The sequence below is a fragment of the Macaca nemestrina genome, chromosome 9 (assembly GCF_043159975.1).
Source record: "Macaca nemestrina isolate mMacNem1 chromosome 9, mMacNem.hap1, whole genome shotgun sequence".
Classification (NCBI taxonomy): Eukaryota; Metazoa; Chordata; class Mammalia; order Primates; family Cercopithecidae; genus Macaca; species Macaca nemestrina.
Genome location: NC_092133.1, coordinates 79,908,833 through 79,933,586, shown reverse-complemented (window position 1 = coordinate 79,933,586; position 24,754 = coordinate 79,908,833). Strand labels below are relative to the sequence as shown.

The 24,754-nt window shown below is 37.7% G+C and overlaps 1 non-coding gene across 1 annotated transcript; it reads right to left on the bottom strand.

Annotated features, from left to right (window-relative positions):
- Positions 1 to 20,294: 20,294 nt before the first annotated feature.
- Positions 20,295 to 20,401, bottom strand: LOC112429227 (U6 spliceosomal RNA). The gene has a single exon (XR_003021396.2). It is a non-coding gene; the product is annotated as a U6 spliceosomal RNA (small nuclear RNA).
- Positions 20,402 to 24,754: the final 4,353 nt, after the last annotated feature.

Genomic DNA, 24,754 nt, shown 5'->3' with positions numbered 1-24,754 from the left:
AATCTATTATTCTCTGTATATGTAATTTATTATGGAACCCATAAGATCCTGTACATACTCAAGGTCCAGAATATTTCCTGGGAATGTTGTAAGTAAGTACCTACTTATAGCAACTCATAAAATGCCTTCATTGGCTTCTTGACACATCGAGTAATGGCCTAGTCAAAGCAGCTGACTATAATATCAACTCCAAAGTCATATCCCTGAGGAAATGCAAAAATGTTTTGCACTATCAAAAACTTGGAAAATGCAGTGGCAATGACTCAATTTTTTTTCACAGAAAGATGCGTCTTAAAATATGACAATAAATTATAAAAACCATTATTAAGTAGTGACTGTAATTTTAGCTACCTATTTCTAGATGTGGACTATTTTCCAGAACCAATCAATATAGTGAATCTACTATTCAGTTGCTGATGTGGAGGATACTTATCCTTAGCACAATTGTAAGGAAACATCTTTCAGTAAGTGATACTCACTTGTTCTATAGCTCAAGGCTGGCAAGAAACTGAAGGCACACTCAAGATAGATAATTAAAGAGAGTTTAGTGATGGGACTCTTTACAAAGGCCTAAATAGACTTAAGGGTTACTATAGTGAGATGTTGGAGTACTCTGGGATTAATAATAGCAGAAAGCCATTATCATCTCCAGTCCTGAGGGGGCAAATGAAGAGGGATGAGCAATAATAGAACTTAGAAAGAGTTATAATTGTACTGGAGGGGCGAACCCAATGGAAGTTGTGGTTTTCAGTAGTGGAATGCAGCCTCTGCCAAATGAAGCCTTGGAAAGGGAGAGTCAGGCAACAGTAACAAGGCCTCTTTCCTCCCAACCTTCAGTATCTTGCCAGTACTTCCTAGAAGCTAAATCCATCTGGAAGCCAGGCAGCATTACAGCCTGAGAGCTCAGCCTCTAAGGGCATAGATCAGAGTAAAACACATATATATTTTAATTACGGGGCAACGGGAGAAAATCCATCATGCTTGTCCACTATAATGATATTTTGTGAAGGAACTGGGAGAGTAGGAATAGTATGTATTTTAGATTGCATGGTCACATTCACACATACCAGAAGGTGTGGAAGAAAATCTACAACAGTACAAGAACAATCACCAGAGTTAGAGTTATAGTGTCCGGTGATCTGGGACACATCAGGGTATACTGTGTAAAGCATAGGACGAATTAGTACACACACATTGCACCTGCTGCCCCATTTAAATTTTTGAAAAATTGACTCCATATTTATTTTACTTAGTCTTTAAATTTTGTTTATTTTCATAAATTTAGGGGGTACAATTATAATTTTCTTACATGAATATATTATATTGTGATGAAATCTGGCTTTAAGTATAGCCATCACCCAAATAGTGTATGTTGTACTTAATGGGTAGTATCTCATCTCTTACCCCCTTCCCACCCTTCTGCCTTTTGAAGTATCCAGTGTCTATTATTCCACTCTGTATGTCCACGTGTACGCATTGTTTAGTTGCCACTTATAAGACAGCATGTGTGGCTTTTGGCTTTCTGTTTCTGAGTCATGTCACCTAGGGTAAAGGCCTCCAGTTCCATTCATGTTGCTGCAAAAGATGTGATTTCATCCTTTGTTTATTCTTTCAGATAACCAACTTTTTGTTCTGTTGATTCTCTTGTATTGTTTTTTAGGTCTCAATTTTGTTTAATTTTTCTCTGATCTTTGTTATTTTAGTCTACTAGCTTTGGGTTTGGTTTGCTTTTTCTAGTTTCTTGAGGTGTGACATTACATTGTTAATTTGTGATCTTTCTGTTTTTTGATGTAGGTGTTTAACACTATAATCTTCTCCCTTAGCACTGCTTTTGCTGTTTCCTAGAAGTTTTAGTATGTTTTATTAACATTTGTTTCAAAACATTTTTAAATTTCTGTCCTAATTTTGCTATTGACGCCAAAATTGCTCAGGAGTATATTTAATTTCCAAGTATTTGTATAGTTTCCAGGCTACTTCTTGGTAGTAAATTTTAGTTTTATTCCACTCTGGTCTGGGAATGTAGTTGATATAATTCTGATTTTTAAAAATTTATTGAGCTTGTTTTATAGACTAACACATTGTCTCACTTGGAGAATGTTTCATTTGCTGATGGGAATAATGTATATGCTACAATTGTTGGGTAGAATATTCTGTAAGTATCTGTTAGGTCCATTTGATCTAAAGTCTGCTTTAAGTCTAATATTTCTGCATTGTTTTTCTGCCTCAATCATCTGTCTAGTGCTGTGAGTGGAGTGTGTTAGTCCCCTACTATCACTGTGTTGCTATCTATCTCTTTCTTTTTTTTTTAATTATTTTTTATTATTATACTTTAAGTTCTAGGGTACATGTGCATAACGTGCAGGTTTGTTACATATGTATACTTGTGCCATGTTGCTGTGCTGCACCCATCAACTCGTCAGCACCCATCAACTCGTCATCTACATCAGGTATAACTCCCAATGCAATCCCTCCCCCCTCCCCCGCCCCATGATAGGCCCCGGTGTGTGATGCTCCCCTTCCCGAGTTCAAGTGATCTCATTGTTCAGTTCCCACCTATGAGTGAGAACATGCGGTGTTTGGTTTTCTGTTATCTCTTTCTTTAGGTCTAGTAATGTTTGTTTTATGAATCTGGGTGCTCCAGGGTTGGGTGCATATTTTGTAGGATTATTATATCCTCTATTAACTATATCCATTTGTCATTATATACTGACCTTGTGTTTTGTTTGTTTTTTTTTTTTTTGAGACGGAGTTTTGCTCTTGTCACCCAGGCTGGAGTGCAATGGTGTGATCTCGGCTCACTGCAACCTCCGCCTCCCAGGTTCAAATGATTCTCCTGCCTCAGCCTCCTGAGTAGCTGGGATTACAGGTGCCCACCACAACCCCCAGCTAACTTTTGCATTTTTAGTACAGATGAGGTTTCACTATGTTTTTCAGGTTGGTCTTGAACTCCTCACCTCAGGTGATTTGCCCTACTTGGTTTCCCAAAGTGCTGGGATTACAGGTGTGAACCACCGTGCCTGGCCTTTCTTTTTTCTTTTTTAAGGTCTTTTTTATCTGACATAAGTATAGTTACTTCTGTTTGCTTTTGGTTTCCATTTTTGTGGAATATTTTTTTTCCCACTCCTTTACTTTCAGTCTATGTGTATCTTTACTAATAAGTTGAGTTTCTTGCAAGCAACATGTGGTATGATCATGTTTTTAAATCCGTTCCTCCAGTCTATATCTTTTAAGTGGATCATTTAATCAATTTACATTTAAGGATAATATTGATATATGAGATTTTGTTTCTGTCATATTGTTATTGTCTTCTAGTTGTTTTGTAAATTTTTTTCTTTCCCCTGTTTTTGTGGTTTGGTGGAGATCTTTTGTGTTGCTAACTGATTCTTTTGTCTTTCTCCTTCATGTAATTGGCTTTTAAGACCTGAAAGTTTTGTGATTTTGTACGTTTTTATGAAGGCAAATATTGATCTTTTGTTTCCATGGGTTTTTTTTGTTGTTGTTGTTAGATGAAGTCTCACTCTGTCAGCTAGGTTGGAGTGCGGTGGTGCGATCTGGGCTCACTGCAACCCCTACCTCCCAGGCTCAAGTGATCCTCCCACGTCAGCCTCCCAAGAGCTGGGACCACAGACACGTGTCACCACATCTTGCTAATTTTTTTTTTTTTTTTTGTATTTTTGGTAGAGACAGAATTTCTCCATGTTGCCCAGGCAGGTATCAAACTCCAGAACTCAGGCAATCCACCCACCTCGGCCTCCCAAAGTGCTGGGATTACAGGCATGAGCCACTGTGCCCCACTTGTTTCCATGTTTATGGCTTTGAGCATATGTTGTAGGGCCAGTCTAGTGGCGGTGAATTCTCTTAGCATTTGCTTTTCTGGGAATGACTATATTTCTCCTTCATTTATGATGCTTATTCTAGCTTGATCTAACATTTGTGACTGGCAGGTTTTTAAAATTTTATCACTGTGAAAATTTCATTCTGTTCTTTTCTGGCTTATAACATTTCTGCTGAGAAGTCTGCTATTAGTCTCATGGGGTTTATTATATAGGTGATTAGATGCTTTATTCTTGTTGATTTTAGAATTTTTTTCACTTTGACTTTGGACAGTCTGATGACAATATGTTGTGATGAAGTCCACTGTGCAATGTATTTCACTGGTGATCATTGGCTTTCTTGTATCTGGATTTCTAAATATCCTGCTAGATCAGGGAAGTTTTAGTCAATTATTTCCTTAAATAGGTTGCTAAACCTTTTGTTTTCTCTTTTCCTTTGGGAATATTGATGATTCATAATTTCACTTACTTTTTATAGTCTCATACTTCTCAAGGGCTTTGTTAATTCTTTTTAATTTTTGTTTGATTGCATTAATTCAAAAGATGTCTTCAAGTTCTGAGATCCTCTTTTCTTCTTGGTATAGTCCACAATTAATGCTTTCAACTGTATTTCATAATTCCTTCAATACTTTTTTTTATTTCCAGGAGGTTTTATCAATTCAGATATCTATCTCTTTGATATATTTCTCATTCATATCTTGAATTGATTTCTGATTTATGTGTATTAATTTTCAAATTTATCTTGAATTTCATTAAGCTTCTTTAAAGTCAATATTTAAAATTCTTTATCCTTCATTTTGAGGGTTTCTTTTTGGTTGAGATCCATTGCTAGAGAATTACTGTGTTCCTTTGGGGGTTTAATAATACCTTGCTCTTTCATACTTCCTGTGGTGTTAAGCAGATTTCTTTGCATCCAGAGAAACAATCACTTCTTATTTCTTAATTCATTTCAGTTGGGATGGAACTTCTTTTTTCTTGTGGATGTGACTGTGATGTATGTTGAGAAGAGTAGTTTGGCTTGCTTCTGGGTGTGTTCAATGATAAAGAGTCTGTATTATTTTCTTGATTTAAAAATAGATAGTGTGGTGGCTTTCTTAAATGCCAGGTGAAATAGTGGTATGCCGATTGGATGAGCAGCCTCCCAACTTCCTGAGTAGCCATGGTGGTGTGACAATGGTGCTAGCAGAGGTCACTAGTAGCTTAACGTGTTCTTGTGTGTGACACTGTGTACTTATGTCAGCAGATGTTATAACGGGTTGTGTGGTTAGACCTCCAGGCCAATAGGTGGCACTTGCAGGTAAGACAAATTGTGGTGGTAGATGTTGGGTTTGTGCTTGATCTTGTGATGAGGAGAAGTACTCATGTGTCCTAAGCAATGAGTTTGAGTCATGGAATGCTCAGTGTTCTAGATCCCACATGCTGTCTTGAAGGCAGGGGAGAAGCTGGCTTGGTGGAGCTGTACTAGAAAAGCCTGTACTCAGGCTCCCTAATGGTGGGCACAAGAATCAACCTTGATGGGGGCCTGGAGAAAGTTTCTGGGCCCTGGAGAGATGTCCATTTGAGGAGTGGAGCAACCGCTGGTGTGCTGAGGTTTCAGCATGAGAAGGGAGAGGTGGTCTTGATACCACAGCCAGGTAAGCAGTAGTGGGACTTGCTTTCCTCTTATGCTGCAGACCTGAAGGGCTCATGCTCCTGTCCTGACTTTACTGTGGGAGTCGGTCAGAACACTTAGTTAAGCCCCACACAGTTTGCTTTCAGTCTGCACATTTGCTGTGGGCTATAAAATTTGATGCCTGGATAAAAACCATGCTTCTCATGGAAATCTTCTCCAGATCCAGTCCTGTGAAATGGTCTAATTCCAGCACACATGGCTGAAGCCATGCTATACTCTTTTCTCAGTTCTGGCTGTGAGAGTCCCTACCCCACTTGAGGCCCTGGTGTGGTTTGGCTGTGTCCCCACCCAAATCTCATCTTAAATTCCCACATGTTGTGGGAGGCACCAGGTGGCAGGTAATTGAATCATGGGGATAGGTCTTTCCTGTACTATTCTCATGATAGTGAATAAGTCTCATGAGATTTGATAGTTTTATAAAGCTGAATTTCTTTTCACAAGCATTCTTTTCTTGTCTGCTGCCATGTGAGACATGCTTTTCACCTTCCACCATGATTGTGAGGCCTCTCCAGTCACATGGAACTGTAAGTCCATTAAAACCTCTTTTTCTTTCCAGTCTTAGATATGTCTTTATCAGCAGCATGAAAATGGACTAATACAGACCAGGTCTCCAATCCCTACTCTCTAATGCCAGTGGCTACCATCATTCCTAGGTCACAGGATTCTGCAAAGTTTGCAATGAGCTAATTGAATCTACCATCTCTCCTCTCAGCACCTAGGTCTAGGAAAATGCTTGGGATGCTTCCTAGTGCTGTTCCTTCTCCCAGTTTCCTGGCCACTCTACAAGTTAGATCCAGGGCTTGGGAAGATCAAGGTGTTCTCCCATGGACTGGATTGCATGATTCCTCAGTGGGAAAGTGGATCACAGAGAGACCCTCATCTTCTCTTGTACTGGGAATTCACTCACAGTTTGCAACCAGACCTCCCCATGCAGGCTGCTTATCTACTTTCTTTCCTATATCTGAAATTTTCTTAACTTTTCTATTGAATTCCTATGTTCCTTTCTGTATAAAAGCCCACAGTATGAAACTCTACACATTACTTTGTTTCTTTCAAGTGGGTGAGGCATGCTACAAAATCCTCTAGTCTGCCATTAGTAAGATGACTGGATGATCTCTGAGGTCCCAAGTATGATTCTTTTCCCAAACTCCATCCTGATTTAGGAAAAGTAAAGGCAGATTCCCAGGACCCAGTCACATTCACAGCTATCTCTTTTAATCTTCAACACCACCCTGTGAGGACACATATTACTTTTGAAGTACACTCTTAACAAGTCTTCTCAAGTTTTCAGTATGTGCCCTGAGTTGAGATATTTATTTTGACCTTTCCATTGATAAATGTATCTAATGCTGTTGGTAATAACAATTCCACACCACAGTCCCTGAGGTCTTTTTTTAAAATGCCTTTCACACTGGTCTGTGGCCATGGCTATTCAGTCTCCCAAAATTTTGCCTTCACTTGGCACTTTAATTCATGTGATCACAGATTGTAATATAATTAGCTCCTTCACTAATATCTGCTATCAGGTGATGGACAGGCCTTATTTGCTTTTGAATTTTTATAGAGTTAAGTCTCAACAGATAACCTACCCGGATTTTGGATTTGGAATCCTAGGCTCATAGAAAATTCTGTTAATTAAGAAAGAAGAATTGGAATGACCTTACTTGGGGAAGACCAGTTTTTCCAAAACTGGGAAGGTGATAAGGATATCTGTAATATCTGTGTCTGAGATGCCTTCCCATTCATGTGCCACACTAAATAGGTGTCTGCACCCTTGACTGAGAGAATGGCTCCTGGGGGTCTTGTAGCAGATACTGAGATATGTGGCCTTCAAGCCTTGCAAAATGGAGAATGGTCCTGGACTCTTGCTTTGAATTAGAGAGATGAACCAGAAAACACCTGGCTCTGAATAAACAATGAGGTGTTTCAAAGCTTATCTGATGAGATCCTCAGTGATAGCCATAATGGGCAGAGGTCTAGAGTCTCTGTCTCTATCTTCTGTACAACAGAGAATGTAAAAATTTGTTTTTGTACATGAGGTAATTGGTTTCCAAAATGTAAATGATATATCAAAATTTGAATCTAAGGATGGATAAAATCCTATACATTTGTTTAATAACTGTGTGCTGATTGATTCATTTTGTTGCCTGTAGAAAGCAACAAGGGACATAATCTGGGGAAAACATTTTGCTTAAATTGATGTTGAAATGAGTCCTTCAATTTGTGATTAGCTATAAGAATATAGCATTTCTCAGTGTCAAAATTTGTAAAATTTACATAAAAGAAACTATTTTAAGATTGACTGCGCTTATATTCTGTAGTAAGGACTATACAATTCATTTGAACATGCAACGTTATGCAAAAAATTTAAAACTTATTTAAAGCTAAAAAAAACCCCACATAAAATCCTGGGATTGAATTTAATTCTGTCATTATATTTCTCAGTTCTGTACTTGGTATTTGTTTTAAAAAACAATTTCTAGTTCTTTGCTGAGCTTTTTATTATTTTTTGTTTGATTCAATAGAATTCATAATTGATTTTTGAAGAATTTTTATCATGACTGCTTTAAAATCCGTGTCAGACAAAGGGCTAATATCCAGAACCTACAAAGAACTCAAACAAATTTACAAGAAAAAAACAAACAACCCCATCAAAAAGTGGGCAAAGGATATGAACAGACATTTCTCAAAAGAAGACATTCATACAGCCAACAGACACATGAAAAAATGCTCATCATCACTGGCCATCAGAGAAATGCAAATCAAAACCACAATGAGATACCATCTCACACCAGTTAGAATGGCGATCATTAAAAAGTCAGGAAACAACAGGTGCTGGAGAGGATGTGGAGAAATAGGAACACTTTTACACTGTTGGTGGGATTGTAAACTAGTTCAACCATTATGGAAAACAGTATGGCGATTCCTCAAGGATCTAGAACTAGATGTACCATATGACCCAGCCATCCCATTACTGGGTATATACCCAAAGGATTATAAATTATGCTGCTATAAAGACACATGCACACGTATGTTTATTGCGGCACTATTCACAATAGCAAAGACTTGGAATCAACCCAAATGTCCATCAGTGACAGATTGGATTAAGAAAATGTGGCACATATACACCATGGAATACTATGCAGCCATAAAAAAGGATGAGTTTGAGTCCTTTGTAGGGACATGGATGCAGCTGGAAGCCATCATTCTTAGCAAACTATCACAAGAACAGAAAACCAAACACCGCATGTTCTCACTCATAGGTGGGAACTGAACAATGAGATCACTCGGACTCAGGAAGGGGAACATCACACACCGGGGCCTATCATGGGGAGGGGGGAGGGGGGAGGGATTGCATTGGGAGTTATACCTGATGTAAATGACGAGTTGATGGGTGCAGCACAGCAACATGGCACAAGTATACATATGTAACAAACCTGCACGTTATGCACATGTACCCTACAACTTAAAGTATAATAATAATAAATAAATTTAAAAAAATTAAAAAAAAAAAATCCGTGTCAGATGATCTATCTTCTGATTCATCTTGGCACTGGCATCAGTTGATTGACTTTTCTCGCTCAAGTTATTATTTTCCTCATTCTTTGTATGATGGATGACTTTTGATTGTGTCTTATATACTTTGTCTATTATGTTAGGAGACTCTCAGTCTTATTTAAATCTTTTATTTTTTCATGCAATTACCCTCTTTAGTTTTGATTTGCAGGCCATAGTGTAATTTGTGGATTATAGTTCTAATAGCAGTTGACTTTCACAGCCAGTTGAGTGCTATTTTGGCCTCCTTGATTTTCTGGTACAGATGGGGCTTCCACTGGTCTCTGCTTATGCTACATGAGGGGATGGAGGGGTTACCCAGGTCTGGATCCTGGGTGTCTCCTGGTGGGAGAGGGGGATGGCAGGAATCCTTCCACTGATACTGTTTCCCCGCTCCATCCCGTTGCCCAGATTCTCTGGCCAGGTGAAGAGCATCTTGTGCCTACAGTGATAAAGAGGCTTCCCAAATATGGTCACTTGTTGAGCTGAGTTCCTTTTGTTTGGTTCTTCCTGTCCATTTTGGATCTCTTTTAGAAAAAAAGGAGTGTTGATAAAGAAAAGCGCTTCTCCCGCTTGCTTATTTTTGGTGGTGGTACCAATTGATCACCTTTGCTGATGGTATTGAACTCACCTGTTGTTACCAAGAAACTCCTGTCACTTTGCAGGAGGAATGAGTCTACCTGGGCTGCCTTCTGATGCTAGGTTAGGAGTCATAAGAAACAGTGCCTGGGTCACCTTCTGTTGTGGGTACGAGGCAAGATGCCCAACCATTGTGCATTCCTCCAGTCTTAGGGTCTCTTTAACCACTTTTCAGAATTCTTTGGTTGGCATGCAGCATGATGTCAAAATTTAAAACAGCATAGAAAGGCTAAGTTATAAACACCAGAGTCAGGATTCATACCCATCTTTCTAAGCCCAAATTCTATGTTCTTTCTGCTTTATTCAACTGCCAAATTTTAGGGGAACATTAAGGGAAAATATCCAGTAATTAACAGTAAAAACATCTCTCCATCCAGCCTCCATATTTGCTATAAGTGGTATGGATACAGATGTGATTCCTGGACAGAGAAACGCTATTTACGTGAACACCATTCACCAACATAATCATCCTCTGGTTTTCAAAGGCTCTTTTTTCTATGCTTCTTGAAGTTGCATTCCTCTGCTATACAATTAACACCTTTTAAGTAAGATGCCCTGAAGGTAACTTTAGTTTCTCAGCATGGCAATGAGGTGGGAAGACACCTATTTTTCTTTTCATCTCACCTGAGGTTAAATCAAGTTAATCATCATCAAGGTATTTGAGATCCACTTGTTTATACATAGGATTACACTGCATCTGTTGTAGAACTGGTTATATAAATAGTCCAGTTATAGAATTCTTCTTTTCAAGTGAATTTATATGAAAAAAATGCAATTTATATTTAGAACAGAAGGAACAACTGTCCTCAACAATAGTCATCCTCAGCATGTTCATAGCTTCATGTATTGTGTCATGAAAGAAAGTAATAAAATGGATCAGGATTAAGACAGCCTTCAAGAGCAGTCCTTTGTTAAGGCTAAATTTATCTTGGCACAATGGCCCCTTTATATAACACTACGGGATACATATCTAACTGCCTGGATAAAATCTGAAAAGAAATGGAACTTAAAAGGGAATCCTGTGAACAATGGATGGGTCTGCCGATGAAAGTAGGCCTGCGATAATCCCACTCCCTCTGTGAAAATTCTGCTCTTCAGTGAAAGTGAGCAGAGATAGATCCTGTTATGGAATTCTGGGTCCCCCAGCTGGCTGAGAGCACCATTTCCTTGGGGATCTCTACTTTGCTTGTTTCCATGAAAGACATAACAAAAGTGTCTAAGTTTAAGAACACAAAGCACATGGCTGAGTGAGTCCAGGCCTTTGTTGTATCCCCACTCAAGCAGGCAGTTTAAGTATGCAGTTTAAGAAGTCCAGAGAGAACTTCTGGAATCAGCTGATAAGTAATACAGGAAGGATTTTCTGTGTCTGTTGGGAGCTATATGTGCTGCTGGGCTGCTTTCCTTTTTTGAATTTAGAAGATACTAGGTTAGGCCAGGCATGGTGGCTCAGGCCTGTAATCCCAACACTTTGGGAGGCCGAGGCAGGCAGATCATGAGGTCAGGAGATGGAGATCATCCTGGCTAACATGGTGAAGCCCCGTCTCTACTAAAAACACAAAAAATTAGCAGGGCACGGTGGCAGGTGCCTGTAGTCCCAGCTACTGGGGAGGCTGAGGCAGGAGAATGCCCTAAACCCAGGAGGCAGAGCTTGCAGTGAGCCGAGAATCATGCCACTTGCACTCCAGCCTGGGTGACAGGGTGAGACTCCGTCTCAAAAAAAAAAAAAAAAAGATACTATGTTAGAGAATAGAAAACTGTACTTCTGTTCCCTTGGCTTGAAATCTCCCTTCCTTCCTTCTCTATCCTGAAGATCTCTTTCATTCTCTGAGGTCTAGTACAAATGCTGACTATGAGCTCTAGAGCCCATCACTGTGTCTCATTGAACTTTGCATAGTGATGTCTACCTCTTAGGGCACACATAGAGGAGCCTCCACTAGTTCTCTCCAGCTCATCCTTATATCTCAACACCAGCATTTCCTGACTCACAAACCTGGTCACTTTCATTGTCTATCATAATCACGTGTCACACTTTGTAAAGTGCCTGTTTTTGTGATTGTTTCATTTGTATCTGTCTCTCCCACTGTCAGTTCTGTTTTTGCCTATTACATTCCAAGAACAAAGCATAGTGTTTGGTATACCTTTTGCAACAAAAGAATAGACAAGCAACCAAACATTTGTTGAATATTCAATTAACACTTTTTTTTTAAGTCAAACCGTCTTAATTAGCAGATCTTCAACAACAGCTTTTTACCAGTCCAACTGCGTTATATCCACGTCTGAATAAATGATCAAGGGATACTAACAAGAGCTCAAATTAACAGAAGCATTTATATTTACTGCAATGGTCCTTGCTGGGCATAATTTACTTGGCCCTAATATGCCAAATAAAACAAAAGCCTAAGCAACAGTAAGAGTAGTGTGAAGGTTCATGCTGATGACGTTTCAGAAAGAGAGTCTTGAGGCTTTGTCAAGTGCCAGGTAAAGAATCCTCCCACTTTTTGGGCTTCTCTATCATCTGGACACGTTTCACAGGGCTTTTGACGCCAGTTACTGAAAGGTTTCAGGCACCATTTGGGAGCAAGAAAAGGACATCAGTTTGTGTGTTTTCCAACCACAGCAATTACCACTCACCAGTCAATGTGTGGCGAAAGTCAAAACCATTGGTACCAATGTATAATTTAGTCCAGTGGTTCTTGTTTTTAAAATTGGAATAATTTTGTTTTTTTTTCAATAAAAGTTTACTAATACTAACTTTCTTTCATATGATGCTGGACCATTTCTACACAATTTCTTCCAGAAAACAGAAGAGGATGGAACAATTCCCAGTGAATTTTATAAAGCACTTATTACCCTGATACGAAAATAAAATAATAATAGTACAAAAGAGAAAACAACAAATCATTATCCCTCAAGAATATAAACACAAAAATTTCTAAGAAAATATTAGCACATAGAATTCAGCAATATGTAAAAAGAATTATACACTAGAACCAAATGCTTTTTCCACCCCCTAGGGATGTGAGGAAAGTTCAATATTTAAAAATCAATTAATGTATTTCATCATATTAACAGTCTAAAAAAGATTACATTATGCAGAAGAAGCATTGACAAAATTCAACACCAAGTCATGATAAAAACTCTCAGAAAAATAGAAATATAAGGAAATTTTATTCATCCGATTAAAAGCATCTACAAAAAACTACAGATAATATTATATTTTATGGTGAAAGAGTGAATGTCTTTCCCCTAAGATTGGGAACAAGGCAACAATTTATCTTTCATCATTCTTATTCAACATAGTGCTGGATATTGCAGCCAAAAGAATAAGACAAGAAAAGCAAATAAAAGAATACAGATTGATAAGAAAAAAACTGTCCCTATTTGCAGATGACATGAGATCTACATAGAAAATCTCCAGGAATCTACAAAACTTTTCTAGAACTAATAAGTGAGTACAGCAAACTCACAAGATACAAGCTACACCTACCAAAGTAAAATGTATTTCTACATACTAGCAAAGAATGTATGAACATAAAAATTAAAAGTACAATACCATATAAAATTGCTGCAAAAAATGAAATACTTATACATAAATCTAACAAACACATTCATGACCTGTGGGAGAGACAGATACAAATGAAACAATCACAAAAAAAGGCACTTTACAAAGTGTGACATAGACTATGATAGGCAATGAAAGTGACCAGGTTTGTGAGTCAGGAAATGCTGGTGTTGAGATGTAAGAATGAGCTGGAGAGAACTAGTGGAGGCTCCTCTATGTGTGCCCTAAGAGGTAGATATCACTATGCAAAGTTCAGTAAGACACAGTGCTAGGCTCTAGAGCTCATAGTCAAGTGGATTAGAGGCGTGGGCTTATCTGGTCGTGCTGGAATCTCCCAATGCTCAAGGGGTACAAGTGTGTTGATATGCGCTGCTCAATCATATCTTTTTAAAAGAATTCAAGGATGCTTGTACTCAGTATGGTCCTACTTCTCCATATGTCAAAATGGTATTACCGACTCTTTGTACTGAGGTCATTTTGCTTCCTTAGACTGGGATCTTTTGACAAAAGCTGTTCTAACTCTACCTCAGCATTTACAATTCCGTATCTGGTGGTCAGAGGAGGACTGTCTGCAGGCTCAGCTAAATCGGGCTGATGGCATTCCAATTACTCAGGCTCAGCTCACAGGCTCCAGTAATTACTGACACTACCACCCAATTAGGCTTTGATGCTCTCACCAGGGAACAAGTAACAAAGGTGTGTAAGAGAGCTTGGGATAAATTATGCACCCTGGGCCAAGCTCCTGTTTGTTTTACTACTGTTAAACAGGGTCACAGTAAATTATATCCTGATTTTATGGCTAAATTACAAGATGTTGTTGAAAATTCTGTCTTTGATGAGCGTGCTCAAGGTATTCTCCTTTGTATGTTAGCTTTTGGAAATGTGAACAGTGAGTGTAAAATGGCCATGCGTTCTGCCCAACGACAAAATTTACCTCAATTACATGTAGCATTGTAGCATTGTTTAATTTAAACTTTCTAAATATTCCTAAAGACAATCCTCTGACTGCAGCTGAACGCCACTATACAGGAAAAAAATTCTCCCTAAATGAAGGCAAGCCAGTGTTATGGAAAAACTCCCAAACCAATACCTGGAAACCTGGAACAATTACAATGTGGGGAAGAGGGTATGCTTGTGTTTCACCAGTGGATCATCTCTGAGGTCTAGTACAAATGCTGTCCCTCACATCCGTGATTCTTAACACCATGATAAATCCCATTTGAACCCTCTTCCTCTTTTTGATGCCAATCCTCCTTTATGGGACTCTGATTGGCATTATGATAATTCTTCTTGACCCAGGTATGCCCTCTACCTCTTTGGCATTCCCGGGCACCTCGGATTTCTTCTTTACAGAGGAGAACATTGGGCGTTGCCACCGCTACTCCTCTCCCTCAGTATCAAGGTAGATTCAAACATTCTGCTTTGTTTACTTCCAACTTGACTATTCTTATACAGAGTTGTGTTAAGCTTCCTTACATGCTGTTAGTGGGAAATATCAAAATTTGGACGAACAATCAAACTGTCCAATGCATTAATTGTCATTTATACACTTGTGTTAACTCCCGTTTTGACTTCAAGAAAAGTGTAATGTTGGTTTGAGCTTGAGAAGGAATCTGGATACCGGTAACTTTACTCACACCTTGGGAATCTTCCCCTTCAGTACATTTAATTAATGAAGTGTTACAGTGAATTCTCAAAAGATCTAAGAGATTTGTTTTCACTTTAATCTCTGTGATCATGGGCCTAATTACAGTCACTGCACTGGCCACCACTGCTGGAGTGGCATTACACCGATCTATTCAAGTGGCTCATTTTGTTAATGATTGGCAAGTCAATTCCACCCAAATGTGGAATTCTCAACAGGGCATTGATCAAAAATTAGCTAATCAAATTAATGATTTAAGACAGTCTGTTATTTGGCTTGGAGATTGGCTAATGAGTCTCAAACATCACATGCAAATGCAGTGTGATGGGAATACTTCTGATTTCTGTATCACACCATATTCCTAAAATGAGACTGATCATTCATGGGAAATGGTCAAAGAACACTTTCTGGGTAGGGAAGATAATTTATCCTTGTACAAAACTAAAGAAACAAATTTTTGAAGCCTCTCAAGCTCATTTATCCCTTGTGCCTGGAGCTGAGGTGTTAGATCAGGTAGCAGAAAGTCTTTCTGGACTAAACCCCATGACTTGGATTATGTCTATTGGGGGCTCCAGTGTAGTAAATTTTGGAATCATATTTCTCTGTTTAATTGGTTTTAGTGTGCTGGACCAGTCAAAGAATCCTGCGTCAAAACTGAGAGAATGAACAAGCCTTTATCGCCATGGCATGTTTATATAAAAAGAAAGGGAGAGACGCTGTGGGAAGTCAGGGACCCCAAATGGAGGGACCGGCTGGAGCCACAGCAGAGGAACATAAATTGTGAAGATTTCATGGACATTTATCAGTTCCCAAATAATACTTTTAAAATTTCTTATGCCTGTCTTTAATCTCTTAATCCTGTTATCTTTGTAAGCTGAGGATATATGTCACCTCAGGACCACTGTGATAATTGTGTTAACTGTACAAATTGAGTGTAAAATGTGTGTTTGAACAATATGAAATCAGTGCACCTTGAAAAAGAACAGAATAACAATGATTTTTAGGGAACAATGGAAGACAACCATAAGGTCTGACTGCAGGGTCGGGCAAAAAGAGCTATGTTTTCCTTCTTGTAGAGAGCCTATAAGTGGATGTGCAAGTAGGAGAGATATTGCTAAATTCTTTTCCTAGCAAGGAATATTAATATTAATACCCTGGGAAAGGAAAGCATTCCTGGGGGGAGGTCTATAAATGGCTGCTCTGGGAGTATCTGTCTTATGCAGTTGAGACAAGGACTGAGATATGCCCTGGTCTCCTGCAGTATCCTCAGGCTTATGAGGGTGGGGAAAAAACTCCACCCTGGTAAATTTATGGTCAGACTGGTTCTCTGCTCTCAAACCCTGTTTTCTGTTGTTTAAGATGTTTATCAAGACAATACATGCACCACTGAACATAGACCCCTATCAGTAGTTCTACTTTTTACCTTTTGTCCTGTTCCCTCAGAAGCATATGATCTTTGTTAGACCTTTATGAGTAGTTCTGCTTTTTTCTTTGTACCTACTCCTTGTTCTTATACCCCTCTCCTTTTTGAAATCCTTAATAAAAAACTTGCTGGTTTGAGGCTCAGGTGGGCATCACAGTCCTACCGATATGTAATGTCATCCCTGGTGGCCCAGCTGTAAAATTCTTCTCTTTGTACTCTTTCTCTTTATTTCTCAGCTGGCCAACACTTATGGAAAATAGAAAGAACCTATACTGAAATCCTGGGGGCAGGTTCCCCCAATATTGAAACTATGAAACTCTGATGAGTTCAAAGAAAGTATATCATGTTCATGGATTGGAAGATTTAAAATATTAACAATATCAATTTCCTCTAAGTGATATTCAAGTTTAAAGTAATTTCTATCAAATCACAATACAATTTTTACAGATATGGAAAGAATTATTCTAAAATTTATATAGAAAGACAATAGAACTAGATAAAAATCAACTTTGGGAGAAATTATTCCCAATTTCAATGGTTGTTATATGTAGTAATCAAGACTTTGTGTTGGCTGGGTGCAGTGGCTCATGCCTGTAATCACAGTGTGTCTGGAATTGATTCCTTCTGGTGAGTTCTTGGTCTCACTGACTTCAAGAATGAAGCTACAGACCCTCACGGTGAGTGTTACAGCTGTTAAAGGTGGTGTGTCTGGAGTTTGTTCCTTCAGATGTTCAGACGTGACAGGAGTTTCTTCCTTCTGGGGGGTTTGTGGTCTCGCTGACTTCAAGAATGAAGCTGCAGACCTTCACAGTGAGTGTTACAGCTCTTAAAGATGGTGTGTCCAGAGTTTGTTCCTTCAGATGTTCAGATATGTCTGGAGTTTCTTCCTTCCAACGTGTTCGTGGTCTTGCTGACTTCAGGAATGAAGCTGCAGACCCTCACGGTGAGTATTACAGCTCATAAAGGTAGTGTGGACCTAAAGAGCGAGCAACAGTGATTTATCGTGAAGAGCGAAAGAACAAAGCTTCCACTGCCTGGAAGGGGACCAGAGCGGGTTGCTGCTGCTGGCTTGGGTGGCTAGCTTTTACTCCCTTATTTGACTCCACCTACATCCTGCTGATTGGTCCATTTTACAGAGCACTGATTGGTCCATTTTAGAGTCTGATTGGTCCATTTTTACAGAGTGCTGATTGGTGTGTTTACAAACCTTTAGCTAGACACAGAGTGCTGATTAGTGCATTTTTACAGAGTACTGATTGGTGCATTTACAAATCTTTAGCTAGACACAGAGTGCTGATTGCTGTGTTTTTGCAGAGTGCTGATTGATGCATTTACAAACAGAAAAGTTAGCTAGACAGAAAAGTTCTCCAAGTCCCCACTTGACCCAGGAGTCCAGCTGGCTTCACCTCTCACCAGGACTTTGGAAGGCCAAGGCAGGTGGATTACTTGAGTCCAGGAGTTTGAGACCAGCCAGGGAAACATAGTGAGACCCCCATCCCTACAAAAATTGCAAAAATCAGCTGGGAGTTATGGCACATGCTTATGGTCCCAGCTACTTGGGAGTTGGAGGTGGGAGGATTCCTTAAACCCAGGAGGGAGAGGTTGCAGTGAGCCAAGATTGCACCACTGCACTCCAGCCTCGGTGACAGAGTGAGACCCTGACTCAAAAAAAAAAAAAAAAAAAAAAATAGACTGTGTGTCATTGGTGGAGGTATAGATAAGTAGCTAATGGAACAGAATAGAGAACCCAGAAATATAATCACACAAATATGCCCAACTACTGATTTTTGACAAAGATTCAAAAGCAATTCAATGGAGGAAAGACAGCCTTTTTTATAAATGGTACTAGAGAAGCTGTACATCCCTTTGCAAGAAATGAAACTTGATATGTGTCTCACGTTAGAAAAAATTAATTCAAAATGGATTATGAATTTAAATGTTAAATGCAAAACTACAAATCTTTAAAAAATAGAAAATTGTCAAAATCTAGAGTAAGAAAAAGAGTTTTTTGACTTGACAGCAAAAGACACAATTTATAAAAAGAAATACTGATAAGTTAGACTTCATTAAATTTAAAAATGTTTTCTCTGTGAAATATCCTACTAAGATGATAAAAGACAAGGTACATTGTAGGATAAAAGATATGTAAACAAAATATCCAACATATCAACAATATCTAGACTATATAAATAACTCTCAAAGCTAAACAAAATTACAAACATCCAATTAGAAAATGGTCAAATTAAATGCAGAGAAATGTCATTAAAATATACAATAGCATATGAAAAGATACTCAGCATTATTAGCCATTGGGGAAATGGCAATTAAAACCTCAATGAGATATCACTACCCATTTATCAGAATGCCTAACAAAGTAATTAATTGAAGAAGGGACAACATTGAATGCTGACAAGAATGCAGACAAATGGATCTCCCATTCATTGCTGCTTGGAATGTGAAAGGTACAGTTACTCTGCAAAACAGTTTGTCAGTGTCTTATAAAACTAAATATGCAACTACCATATGACTCAGCAAGTGCATTCCAGGGCATTTATGCTAGAAAAAACAAAAATGTTGCTTACACAAACACCTGTACATGAATGTTTATAGCAGCTTTATTCATAATAGTTCCAAATTTGGAAACTATGTATATATTCTTCAATAAGTGAATAGTTAAACCAACTGTGATACATCCATATCATGGAATACTACTCTGCAGTAAAAAGAAACCAAATATTGATACACACAACAGCCTGGATGAATTTCCAGATAATCATGCTGAATAATAAAGAAGACAATTCCAAAAGTTTCCATACTATATGATTATACTTATATGATATTCTTGAAATGACAAAATTATAGAGATGGAGAAGAGATTGGTGACTGCCAGGGGTTAAGCAGAGGGCAGGACTAAGAGGTAAATGGCTATGGGAATAAAAAGGTGAATGAAGGATCCTCATGTGATGAAAATGTTCCATATTTTGAATATAGATTTTAGTGTAGTGGGTGGTAGTATTGTACAATGGTTTTCCAAGTTGTTATCACTGGGGAAATTGGTCAATGTGTACATGAGATCTCTCCATATTATTTCTCACAGCTGCATATGAATCTGTAATAGTCTCCAAATATGTTTAACTAAAAAAGAGCAAGCTAGATTTTTTTTTTTTTAACTCAAGGAAGTAAATCATGAAAACAAAAATTTCACAAACCTGGCATTAAGTTAGAAAAGTCATTTTGGGAAGAATTGAACCATTTTCATATTTCCCAAATCCTTTTTTAAAATTGTATTATTGTGGTAAAAAATATATATTGTCAACCTAAGAAACACAGAGATTCCCTAAAGGTAATGAGTTTATTCAGGAATGTGCAGAGGATTTGCAAATCTAGGCTCTAAGGGCTATGAGGATCATAAGTATATCCAGAGGGACAAGGCAAGGGGAAGCTTTTAAAGGCAAAAGAAAAAAGTACATGTAATTTGTTTTAAAACAAAGAACACTGGGCACAGGGCCTTATTGCAGGAGTTGATGTCAGTTCATTAGTGGAGACAGTGTGTCACACAAGTATTCTTGTGCATCCAGCTAGCTGTCCTTGTGACTCATGATGCAAACTGCAGTTTATAAAGTCCTTGGCAAATGTTCTTGTTGTAGGCATACATGCGTAAGAGCCCTTTAGGGTCTTTGTAATAGATTTTTTTTCACAGTCATGTGTATATGAGAGTTCTCCCTTCTCAACCTCCGGGCTTTATTTATTTATTTTGTTAGAGTTTGGCACAAGCTACTCCATTTCAATTCTGACACCTTGCACAGTATCATAACATTTACCATTTGAACTGTTAAATGTATAGTTCAGTGGCAGTAAGTACACATTCATATTGTTGTGCAGCCATGACCAACATCCATCTCTAGAACTTTCTCATCTTGCAAAATTGAAACTTCATACCCATTAAACAGTAACTATCCAATCCCCAAAAGATGTAATGCTTCACAAAGTTTTATGTGACCCTTGTGTAGAGGCCATGCTAATTTACTCAGTATCATTTCAATTTTAGTATATGTGCTGACAAACTGAGCACCCAAATTCCTTCCTATTGGTGGCTTTTTTTTTTTTCCCCCCATCTGTATGTGATAGTACCTGGGTGGCAACCCGAAGACATCACCCTGGTAGCTCTATGATTTGCTTAACATGCTGTGGTTAAAAGCCAATTGTTTAATCTGATTATTTTGCCTTGAGGCAACTTTACAGATATTTTAAAGAATATGTTTGTAAGTAAGTTGATTCAATTTGGAAATATCTGTCTTCTTTCTCCATTTTTCCTGTTTGCTCTGTAAGACATATGGTTGGGTAACCAGAGATGCTCATTTTTTTATCCTGAAAATTTTGTGTGCTTGTGAATTATATGGACATGGAGAAGTTTTGAGGGCAGGACAGTTCCTTCATAATGTGAGAAATCAACTATTTAGTACATCCTTCTAGAACATTTTTGTTTCTCTTTTTAAATGTACAGGATTTTAAGTCTTCTGTTTTAAAAGGTTTCTTCTATGTATAATTCTTTTCAAAGGTACCTTGAACTCTAGAAATATTTAGCAGACTATGTTCTAATTTCTCCAGTTCAGTTGGGGGATACATTTTTTAAACCTGTGCCAAAAATTTAAATAAATTTCTCAGATATTGAAATATACTGAGTGCTTAATGTTGTTTTACCTTGCCGTGGTGGTTGCATTTCATTTTTTTTCTCTTCTGGGACAAATTTTTTCAAATCAATTGGACAAATATCTAGGACTATGATTGCTGGATCATATGATAAGACTACATTCGCTTTATAAGAAACTGCCAAAATTTCTTTCAAAATGGCTGTAGTATTTTGCATTCCCACAAGCAATAAACAAAAGTTTCTGTTGCTCCAGATCCTTGCCAGTATTTGATATTTTCAGTTATGATTTTTTTAATTTTAGCCATCCTAACTGGTGTATGGTGGCATCTCATCATTTTTTAAAAATTTGCAATTGCCTAATGACAAATGGTTCTGAGAACTTTTTTCATATGCTTATCTTTCATCTGTAAATGTTCTTGGTGACATATCTGTTCAGACCTATACATTGTTGTATTAAGTTTGCTAATATTTTGCTGAGGATTTTTGTGTTTATGTTCATAAGAGATACTGGTCTATAGATTTCCTTTCTTGTAATGTCTTTATTTGGATTAGCTATTAGGGTAATGCTATGGCCCACTGAATGAATTTTTCATTTTCAGGCTTTATTCTGCCTGTAGAAATTAGTAGTTCCTTAGCTCAAATTCTTCAGTGATTAATTTTGTTTGGTGATCAGTTTTGTTTATTGAAATAGTCTGTTTTGGCTATGCTAGGTCATCTGGCCTTTTATATAAATTTTCAAATTACCTGGTTTGTATTTCTAACTAATTTTCTTGATATTTTGGTAGAAATCATAGGATGCTTATATTTTAATTTGAGGAAAATTGACACCTTTACTCTGTTGAATATTCCAAAACATAAACACATTGTCTTTCCATTTATTTAGGTCATCTTTGATTTCCTTCACTAGCATTTTAAAGTTTTTAGAGTGTAAATTCTCTACATTTTTGATTCAATATATACTTGTGTTCCTTGTTTTTAGTAATTGTAAATGGTATTGTGTCTTAAAATTTGATTTTCAATTTTTCACTACTAGTTTATAGAAATTTTCAATTTTTTTGAATTTCTCTTATATCCTATGACCTTGTCACTTATTAGTTCTAGAAATTGTTTTTCTTTTTTTTTGGTAGATGCCTTATAATTGTCATACCATCTACAATTACGAACAATTTTATTTCTTTCTTTCCAGTCATTGCGATTTATTTCTTTGCCTTGCTTTATCATATTGGCTAAGACTGAAACATACTGTTAAATATGAGTGGTAACAGTGAACATTTTTGCTTTATTTCTAATCTTTGGAGTAAAACATTTAGTATATCAATATTAAGTATGATGTTAATTGTAGGCTTTTCATGAATGCTTTTTATCAGGTTGAGGAAGTTTCTTTTTATTTCTAATTTCTGAGAGTTTTATTATCAATTTATTTTTGTAAAATATCTTCACTGTATCAATTGGTATCTTGCAATATTTTTCTTTAAAAAATTAATGTGATAAATTATATTGATAAATTTTAATATATTGAACCAAATTTTCATCCTCGGGGAGAAAAAAATCTCTTGGTTTGGCATACATTCTTTTTATATGTTCTGGATTGGATTTGCTAATATTTTCTTGGGAATATTTGCATCTTTATTCATGAAGGACATTAGTCTTTAAAAAACATCTTTAATTTTTGTATCAGGTGTTGGCTTTATAAAGTGAATCCAGGCAGGGATCCATGATCTCATCTCACTGCTGCCTGAGACACAGACATGACTTCTGTTCATAAGTCCCTATTAAATCTTTCTTTCTAAGAAACTGTATTTGTCCATCTTTTTTCTTTGACTTCTCAGCTTCCTCAGACTTTAGGATAGTGTATTAGTCTATTTTCAAACTGCTGTAAAGAACTTTCCAAGACTGGGTAATTTATAAAGAAAAGAGGTTTAGTTGATTCACAGTTCCACATGGTTGGGGAGACCTCAGGAAACTTATACTCATGGTGGAAAGGGAAGCAGGCCTGTCGTACGTGGCAGCAGACAAGAGAGAGTGTGTAGAGCCGGAATTGTCAAATGCTTATAAAACCATCAGATCTCGTGAGAACTCACTCACTATCATGAGAAAAACATGGGAGAAACCACCCCCATGATCCAATCACCTCTCACTAGGTCCCTCTCTCAACAAGTGGGGATTATGGGGATTACAATTTGAGATGTGATTTGGGTGGGGACATAGAGTCAAATCATATCAGGTAGGTTTGCATAGAACTGCCCACTGTGAAACTTGTGGAAAGGCAGGCTAGGAGCTGAGAGACCAAGAAATGGGCAAAGGGAAAGAATCAACCATGGAAGAAGTCCATGGGGAACATCCCAGGTGGCAGCCATTTCTATTTGGAATAGTGTAGCTCTACTTTTTAGATGCTTCTGCATGAGTATAGGGATGCCTTGCAAACACCAGCATGTTTAGAGAAATTATTAACTGTGAGCCATCTATCACCCTGTGGTGAGGAATGGTGATGAGCAGCCACTGCAGTGGATGGCCACTTCTGTGGACTGCCTATTTGGCAACAGAAGCCCAACTGGCAGAAGCAAAGTAAAATGGCTTCAGTAGGAATTACAATTGGAAAAAGGTTTCTCTTTAAAGAGCTTGATAGTAAAAAGTTGACTTAGTTAAAACTAATATCTGGGCTGTATATATATATCTATGTATTGTTTTAAGGCCTCTGTTCTCTCTAAAACTTCTCAGTCAACTGAATCCTGACTGTGCCTCTATTTCCTTCTGCCTGTCCCTCCTTCCTCTTGCCATCCTCAATGCCACATGAGGGAACAACAAAACAAAGAATTATGACAGCCTGGGATCCCTTGGGGAAAATGGAAAAGGCCCCAGATTTCTCTTTTGGGGAGAAACCTGTTTTTCTTCATGGTACCCCCAAAGTTGTAAGTGGACAGATAAAATTCTGCTCACTTTTGTATTGAATTCCCTTTGGCTTTTGGGGGAGTACCATAGATTGATTGACAGTGGGAGAGGATTTGACCTTGATGTGTGTTTGATGGTTGGTAACGTGATGGTGGGCAAGAGCTACAGTGTTGGAGGTGACTAAGGACAGTTATTTGGAGAAGATGGTCATTGCTACAGGGGGCTGCTAAATTCTTTGTATGTCTGGATAAGAAAAGTGTGGGTTAGACCCTAAAAACTGCATGATTTCCTTAAAGAACTCTACCCTAAAATCAGTAATCTAACTAAGAAACAAGCTAAGTTGAAAAGACTACCTATCAAACTAAATCAGTCTTTGAAACTCTTTGTAAAAGTTATTTACATATTTAAAAGAAATCTCAATTTTTAAAGGCTTACCTGTCTCTGCACTTAAACCACTAGGAACTTTCTGGGGAAGAGAATGGCTTAAAGTTTACATAACAAACCCTGCTTTTGTTTAGATCTAAGTTTTGTGTCTTTGAGATGTAAATTTTCAACCTATTTCCCCGAGTCCTGTCTTTGGAGATGCAAATTTAAAGTTACTTCCCTAACAATTGTTTAGGGCATAAAACAGCTATTTAAGAGATTGACAGTCTAAAGTTGGGGTGAAACTTTGAAAACTGGGAAATAAAAACCTTATAAACATAAGATCTGCTTCTTTCTACATATCTGTTATGTTAATATATGTCTTACGCAAGTGATATTTCACCATAAAATACACAAACAAGCTCTAATCAATTGGCTTAAAGAGAAATTAAGCACGTAAATCAAATATTTTATTAGAAAAATAAAAGTTAGCTCAATTGCCTGTTAGTTCACATGCTTTAA